Consider the following 7,956-nt stretch of genomic DNA (forward strand, 5'->3'; position numbering starts at 1 on the left):
TTAAGGAATATTTCAAACCAACCCAAAAGTCAACACTTTTGTAAAAAATGTTACAGTAATGTTAACATTAATTGTCATTGACAAGAATCTCATTAGAAGGTATTAGGAGAAAATCTTGCAAAAATTTATTGACTTTGAGTTATATCTTAAGTTCAAATTGGTTCTAAATCTTAATGTTACTATAAATTGTGGCCATATATTTATTTAACAAAGATTTAATAAATCCTATGTTCCAGACACTATAATAGGCATTTGGGTTATGAACTGGCATTATTGTGCCCTTTGGAAGTTGACTTCTGCAGCAGTTAGAAGTAATTTTGGCTGCAGGTAAGGAAAACCTGAGTATTAATAATCTAAGTGAATAGCGTTCTCACACTGAAATTTTCTGGAGTTGTGAGGCTGCTGGTTTTGGTTTAGTGGTACCTAAATAATAGGACTATCCTATGGTCTTTCTTTCATGCTTGCAAGTGCCAGGCACTGGCATCATGACTATTTTCAAGACAGGAATAAAGGAAAAGAAGCTGTGTTAATGACGTTCGAAAACATACTCTTTCCTAGATGTCACTTAGCAAAATTCTATTTATTTATCAATAACCAAAACTTTGTTACAGGTCCACTTCTAGCTGCAAAGGAAAATACAACTGAGTACTATTTAGTTTAATAAACTCTTGCAATGGAGATGAAATGGGAGAAGGAGGGTAAATACTGAGTTGGGTTATCTTGTCAATAAAGTCTACCATAACTCTGTACCTAAAAAGTAATTATTTGACCCATTTCCCCCCCCTTCCCCCTCCCTCTGGTAACCACTAGGAGTTAACTATGTGGTGACAGAAAGAAATCTAACTATGGGTGGTGATATATATAAATGCAATATATATATGCCTTACTGTTGAATTGTACACCTGAAACTTACTGGATTTTGTTAACCAATGTCATCATAATAAAACTAAATAAACTGTAAAAAAAATTATTGCTACCTAATAGGGAAGCTAACTATATTTTTTAACTAGAAAATGATATAAACTTTCATATTCTCTAGATATTGTGGTATAATAGAAATATGAACTCTGCTAGGAAATAAGAATAAGCATGTGAAGTAAGAGTAGAAATTATTACAATAGAATTTCTGTATATTTTTAAGGGGAAGAAGGTAATTTTAACATGTAATAGAATCATTGCCTTTGTTATCTTTGTGGGAATTAAATGCATGTGTTTTAAATATTTTTAAATATTTAAAAATGAAATGTAGGGAACTTGTTTTTTTTTACTGTTTTTTACTTATTTAAGTAGAAGTTAGATATTATTTTATCTTTAAATGCTGTAATTAGGGAGTTTTAGTTTCATTAATAGTGGGGTATCTAGTACTAGATTAATTATCATGTTAAATAATAAAAAAAAAAACTACTTGAATGTGCTAGAGAGCGACGAAAAGCAGGCTGAAGCTGGAAGACTGTAAACCCTCGAAAAGGGGAACTGCACTGGATGAATTTCACATTTATGAAGTTCTGCCAAGGGTCATTCTCCATTAGGAGTGATGTGGAATGGCTGACTCAACAGAAAGTTGCAGTATTACTGACTTGAGGAGTCAAGAGATGAAGTTCGATATTGCCAAGGTAGGTGAAAAGTGGTGGGGAGGATTCCTGGAAATAAGGCAGCTACCTGAAGTGGAGGGACCCAAACTGGCATATAAACCCCATCTTTGCAAACATGGGGGAATGCCACAGACCTTGAAGAAAGCAGAACTGAGTGGAGATTTCAGGTGCTAGAACAAAATTCAATACGCCATAGGAAAAAAAATGACAGAACCCAGAATATTAAAATGATTATTGACAATGATCAGTGTAGAATAAAAATCACTTGACATGTAAAGAAACAAGAAAATGTGACCCCCAGGCAAGATAAAAACAGTAAACAGAAACTAACCACAAGATGACTCAGTTGTTTGAATTAACAGACAAGTTCTTTTAAAGCTATTATAAATATTTTCATGGGCTGGAAGAAAAATATGTCATAATGAATGAACAGATGGAGAATCTCAGCAGAGAAATGGAAACTACAAAGAGGACCAAATGGAAAATGTGAAACTGAAAATAATGTTTGAAATAAGAAATTTGAGCTGTATGGGCTTAATATCAGATTGAAAATTGCAAAAAAAAAAAAAAAAAGAGCTAGTGAAAGTGAAGAGAGATCAATAAAACAGGGAAAAAACTGAAAACAAAACAAAACAAAACCCAACTCAGTGTCCTGTGGGGGAAATATCAAGTAGTCTAAAATGCATGTAATTGAAGAAACAGATGGAAAAATAAAAGAATGGGGGCAGGAAAAGTATTTGAAGCATCGTGGCTAAAATTTTCCCAAACTGGTGAAAATATAAACTTAAAAATCCAAGTATCTCAGCAAATCCAAAGAATAAATGCAAATAAAGCCACACCTAGGAACATCATAGTAAAACTACTGAAATTCAAAGATACAGAGAAAGTCTTGAAAGCAGCTTGAGAAAAATGACACGTTACATACAGGGAACAATGATATATGTCGCTGCTGACAGTCATACAGTAAATGTTTCTTATCAGAAACAGTGGAGACCAGCAGACATTGAAGCAGCATATTTTAAGTGTTGAAAACTAAAAAAAATAATCTGTCAAACTAATGTTCTATAACCAGTGAAAATGACTTTCAAAAGTGAAGGCAAGAATGAAAAGATTTTTAGGCTTGATGATTCATCAACAAAAACTTATCAAAAGAAAAATTTATCGAAATATCAAAAGATTTATAAAATGACTACATTCATAGTCATCAGGGAAATGCAAAGTAAAACAACACTAATATAGCACTGAGCAGTCATGAAACTCACCATTTCAATTGGATGAGTCATATGTCAAATCTGGCCAATGGGTTTGGAGCAAAAGTGACCTGTATCACTTCTGGGCTGGCACATGTAATTGTTGATGCAAAGCCCTCAGAGCACTCTTTTCTCCTCTGGTATGATAACTTGTAACCTTTTAGGTGGTGGCTGATTCATTCACTGTGATGTATCCAGCTTCCCTTCCAATCCATAAAGGGTATAACTGTTAATTTTATATGTCAACTTGATTGGGCCACAGAGTATCCAGGTATTTGGTTAAACATTATTTTTGGGTATTTTTGTGAGCGTGTTTCTGGGTGAGATTAACATTTGAATCAGTAGACTGGTAAAGAAGATTGCCCTCTGCAACGTGAGCGAGCCTCATGCAGTCCACCGAAGGCCTGAATATAATAAAAGGCTGAGACAAAAAGAATTCTTTCTCTGCTTGTCTGTCTTTGAGTTGGGATATTGGTCTTTTCTTGCCTTCAGACTCAGACTGAAATTTATACTTTGACCCTCTTGCGTCCCAGCCTACTGACATTAGATCTTAGACTTCTCAGTCTCCATATTACATGAGCCAATTCCTTATAGGAAATCAATCTCTCACTTTCTCTCTCTCTCTCTCTCTCTCTCTCTCTCTCTCTCTCTCTCTCTCTCTCTCTCTCTCTCTCTCTCTCCCCCACCCCGCCCTCTCCTATTTTCCTATTTGTTCTGTTTCTATAGAGAATCCAGACTAATTCAGATTTTGGTACTCAAGTTGGAGTGCTGCTATAAGAAAAAAAAATCCAAAATATGGAAGTAGCTTTAGAACTGGGTATAAGTAGAGGCTGGAAGAGTTTTGAGGTGCATGCTAGAAATATAAATATTAAGTGTGATTCTGGTGAGATCTCAGACAGAAAACAGAACTGGAGAAAAAGTTTCCATTTTATGGAATACATAAATAATCAGGGATAGAATATTGGTAGGAATATGGATGTTCAAAGCCATGCTGATTTTCAGAATTGGTTCTTCAAAGCAAGGGAGGGATGAACCTAAAGGCCATCCAAAGCCAGCACGACAGAGTCTTGGGAACAGGAGCTCGCCTGGCAAAGCCTTGAAGGTGTAACCACCACCCAGCAAAGCTTTGGGAGTGCAAACCTGCTCAGCATAGCTGTGGAAGTAAGTCTGTTACCCCAGTGGGTCCAGAAGGCAGAGCATCAAACCAAGAGGATTATTCTCAAGCCTTAAAATACGATGGATTTGCCTTGCTAGGTTGTAGACTGGCTTGGGATCTACTATTCCTTCCTTCCCATTTCTTGCTTTTGGAATGAAAATGTCTATCCCGTGCCTGTCCCATCATTGTATTTTGGAAGCACATAACTTATGTGGTTCTACAGGTTCACAGCTGTAGAGAGATTTTGCCTCAAGTTAAATTGTACTTTAAGTCTCACCCATATCTGGTTTAGATAATATTTAGATAAAATTTTGTTCTTCAGACTTTAGAGTTAATGCTGGTATGAGTTAAAACCTTTGGGGAGGTTGGAATAGAATAAATAAATTTTGCATGTAAGAAAAATTTGAATTTTGGGAGGCCAAAGGGCAGAATATCACGAACTGAATATTTATGTTTACCAATAATTCGTATGTTAAAGCCCCAATCCGCAATGTGATGGTATTTGGAGGTGGGGCCCTTGAAAGGTAATTAGGTTTAGAGGAGGTCATATGGTTCTCTGGGATTAGATTGATGTCTTTATAAGAGGAGAGAGACCAGAGATCCCTCTCTGCCATATGAGGATACAGGGAGGACATGGCTGTCTAAAGGCAGGAGGAAGTTTCTCATCAGAAAATGTTTCTGCCACACCATGCTCTTAGACTTTCCATCCGCCAGACTGGGAAAAACGAATGTCTATTGTTTAAGCCACCCTGTCTGTTGTATTTTGTTATGGCGGCCCAAGCTGACTAAGAGAATGAAAATGAAGAGAATTAACTTTTTTTTTTCTTTAATTCACTGAGATTTTGGGATTATTTGTTGCTTTGCCCTAACCTAGCCTGATATAATAGAATGGTTGTAAAATCTGATTTTGGCTATCTATATTCTCTGGATCTACTATTCAGATTCAGAGCATACTTTATTACACTACCAGTGTGATCCTGCTACATCGTTAACAGGTCATATAATAATAACTGTTGTCAGTTGTTATATTTTAACTCTGAAATGTTGACTGCGGTGTGGTCATGTCCATCAATTTTCTCTTGTGATGCAAGGGGATCGAATATCAATTTCAGCCCTGCTTAGGGACTACCTCAGAGAACAACCCTCTCAGTTTTTCACTGTAAAAATAAGTCATCATACTTGTTATCATATGCTCTGATAAGATTGCTTCATTCATTCTGGTACTTCTCAAATAAATCATAAAATTCAAGAGCACTAACATTTAAGATAAAGCCAATTATTATATATTGTTTTCCGATATTACTATTTTTCTCTAAACTGTGCGGTTCTACTTTATGTACTTTCTCATTCTCTGGTTTAGTCATTTTTCCTCAAAATAATCTAATAAATGGTATCCTTAAAAAAAAGTGGTTACATCTTTGTAAGTCTTTATCTTATTGGCAAAAATTAATTTAAGTAGGTGCATGTGAGATCTAATTTGTTAGTTTGCAAATTTAGTGTGAAAAGTGGAGCTGAGCATTTTTGAATTTTAGCCTTATATGTATGCTTCAGATGAAAACTGTTTGTCTGAAATATTGTTGAAAGTAGTTGAATTATTCATTAACAGTTGAGATTTGCAGTTTGACTTGCCATAAATTAGGAAGAAAATGTTTTCTACTGAAGCCGAAGCTCATATCATTACAAAATTCTCCCATAAAAACTCTCCTTCTCTTAATTATGTGACTTAATGTGACACAACAGAATTAATTATAATTTCATTTCCTCTTATTTATTCTATGATGTCACAGTATATCACACTAAACTGACTTCTCTTGGAAGAAAAGCCAACTTCTAAAGTATTTATGGTATGAACCAATAATAACTATGTAACACCACAAGCGACTTCTGTTCTAAGACTTTAGAATTTTGAAACATCTTTTTCTTCACTTAAGAGCAGGCTAGACAGAATTCTCTTTCAAAGGGGGCTGTGAAACACTCAGGGAACAGCCCCACAGGAGCTTATGATGCTCTCTGTGCGATATCTGGAGTGGAAAAGAGATAGTGCAGGTCACTTGAAGGGCAAAATAACTGAATATATATTAAGAAAATTCAAGTGCACTACAAGGTATTCTCATGCAAACTGCCCTGGTTCTTAGCCTCAACAATATTTTAGGTGGAGAGATGAAAGATATTTATTTGAACAGGAGCACAGGTACATTCCCCTTCCAAAGTCAAAGATGTGCTCTTGAAGAGTCTGGTACAGGTTCTATTTTATGCCACTGAGGTTTTGAGATTTGGAACTTTTGAGAGTAACAAGGGGATGCTATTAATAATTATGCCAAATAATGAACATACAGCTGTACTTTAAAAGGTAAACAAAGATATATGTATATATTTTCTCAGTGAGTTTTAAAATAATCACATAAACATAATTACATAAATAATACAAAATATGCACACAGTAATACAAAATACAAAATAATGACGCAAATAAAATAATTACATAAATTAAATAATTACAGAAGAACTCAAGCTTCATTTAACTTTACACTCTGATTTAGTGTTTAGCACATACATAGCTTTCTGCAAGAGTTGGATAATTGGTGTGATAAGCTGAAGCCAGAAATGGATTGAAGTCTGCTTGTTGTCTTTCTTGTTAAGCAGTACCTGAGTGGCTCCTGCTCTAGAAAATCCTTCATAGTTAAGAATTCCATGGAAAAATCAAAGGAGGTTAGAAACATAAATTCCTAGTGCTGGGCTTCATTGCCAAAGATGCTGTACTTTATGAGATGGGCACCAACCCCTAACCCTTACTCTCATTGTATACATAGTAAAACAAGCCACTGTAGGTGCCACAGAAGAAATAAAAAAGCGAGGAAATTTTCAGAAATGCTTTGTATCTTGATTTGAAAAATCCAGTACACAATTGTAAAAGTAGAGAGTCATGTAAAGTAATTATTTTCTTTAATCTAAGGCAGAGTTAGTTCTTTATTAACCAAGATAATGGTCGTGAAGGAATTTATGAACATCAAAGTCCATGGTTAGACTAAAACTAGTCAAGTATGATATACAATAGAATGATTGTAAACTTACTGAGTTAAAATTGCATTAGACATTTGAAAGCACATTCAGTATTCTACAGATATTATCCATATACAAATATAATAGTCATATAATAGCTTAGAAATGTGAAGTATATAAATTTTTTGATGAAAAATGGCCAAAATTTCCTATCTGTTGAGAATGTTATTATCTGTTTTATTGCCCCCATCTGACTTCTTTTCCTTCTCTCTATCTCTGTCTCTCTGTCTCTCTCTCTCTCCCCCTCTCTCCTCCTCCTCTTTCTCTCTCTAGTCCCCACCTCTCTTTTTCCTTTCTCCTCCTCTCCTGCTCTTCCTTCCATCCACCCCTCCCTACCCTTCCTGTGCTCTCTGGACCTGAGTTGGGCAGAGATGCAGAGATATGAGCATATCCCTTCATCTCCTTTTCAATCCTCATTTAATGCCTCAGAAACTCCTGTCTCTGCTGGCAGCTTGGTAGGGGATGATAAATTTTTGCATGGCAGTCAATACAAGTTGGTGTCTATCATTGCAGCATGGGCCCGAATGAGAGAATTGAGCCTCCTAATTTAGCTGTCTCTGTGTGGAGGGGATATTGACGGGGAAGGTAGGGGAGATGAGGAGATGCTTTGGGGAAATGAAACAGGGCTGAGACAGGGTCCTATGAGGGTGTTATAGTGTGGTTTAGGCACTCTTTTCTCAACACAGTACACGTGGTCACTCTTTGGTTCTCACACATACCCTGGAGCCAGGTTGAGCCTCTGGTTGGTTTCTTACTGCAGCCATTTATGCAGTTTCCAATCTACCACCCCAGGCCCCCGTGATATTTTACAATGTTCTTGATAATGCCAAAGAATTCCCACCAGTTGCTAGATATCTTTGATCTTTCCTCTAACAGATCTTTGAAGGTGCTTGAGGTA

The sequence above is a fragment of the Rousettus aegyptiacus genome, unplaced genomic scaffold, assembly GCF_014176215.1.
Source record: "Rousettus aegyptiacus isolate mRouAeg1 unplaced genomic scaffold, mRouAeg1.p scaffold_m13_p_1, whole genome shotgun sequence".
NCBI lineage: Eukaryota > Metazoa > Chordata > Mammalia > Chiroptera > Pteropodidae > Rousettus > Rousettus aegyptiacus.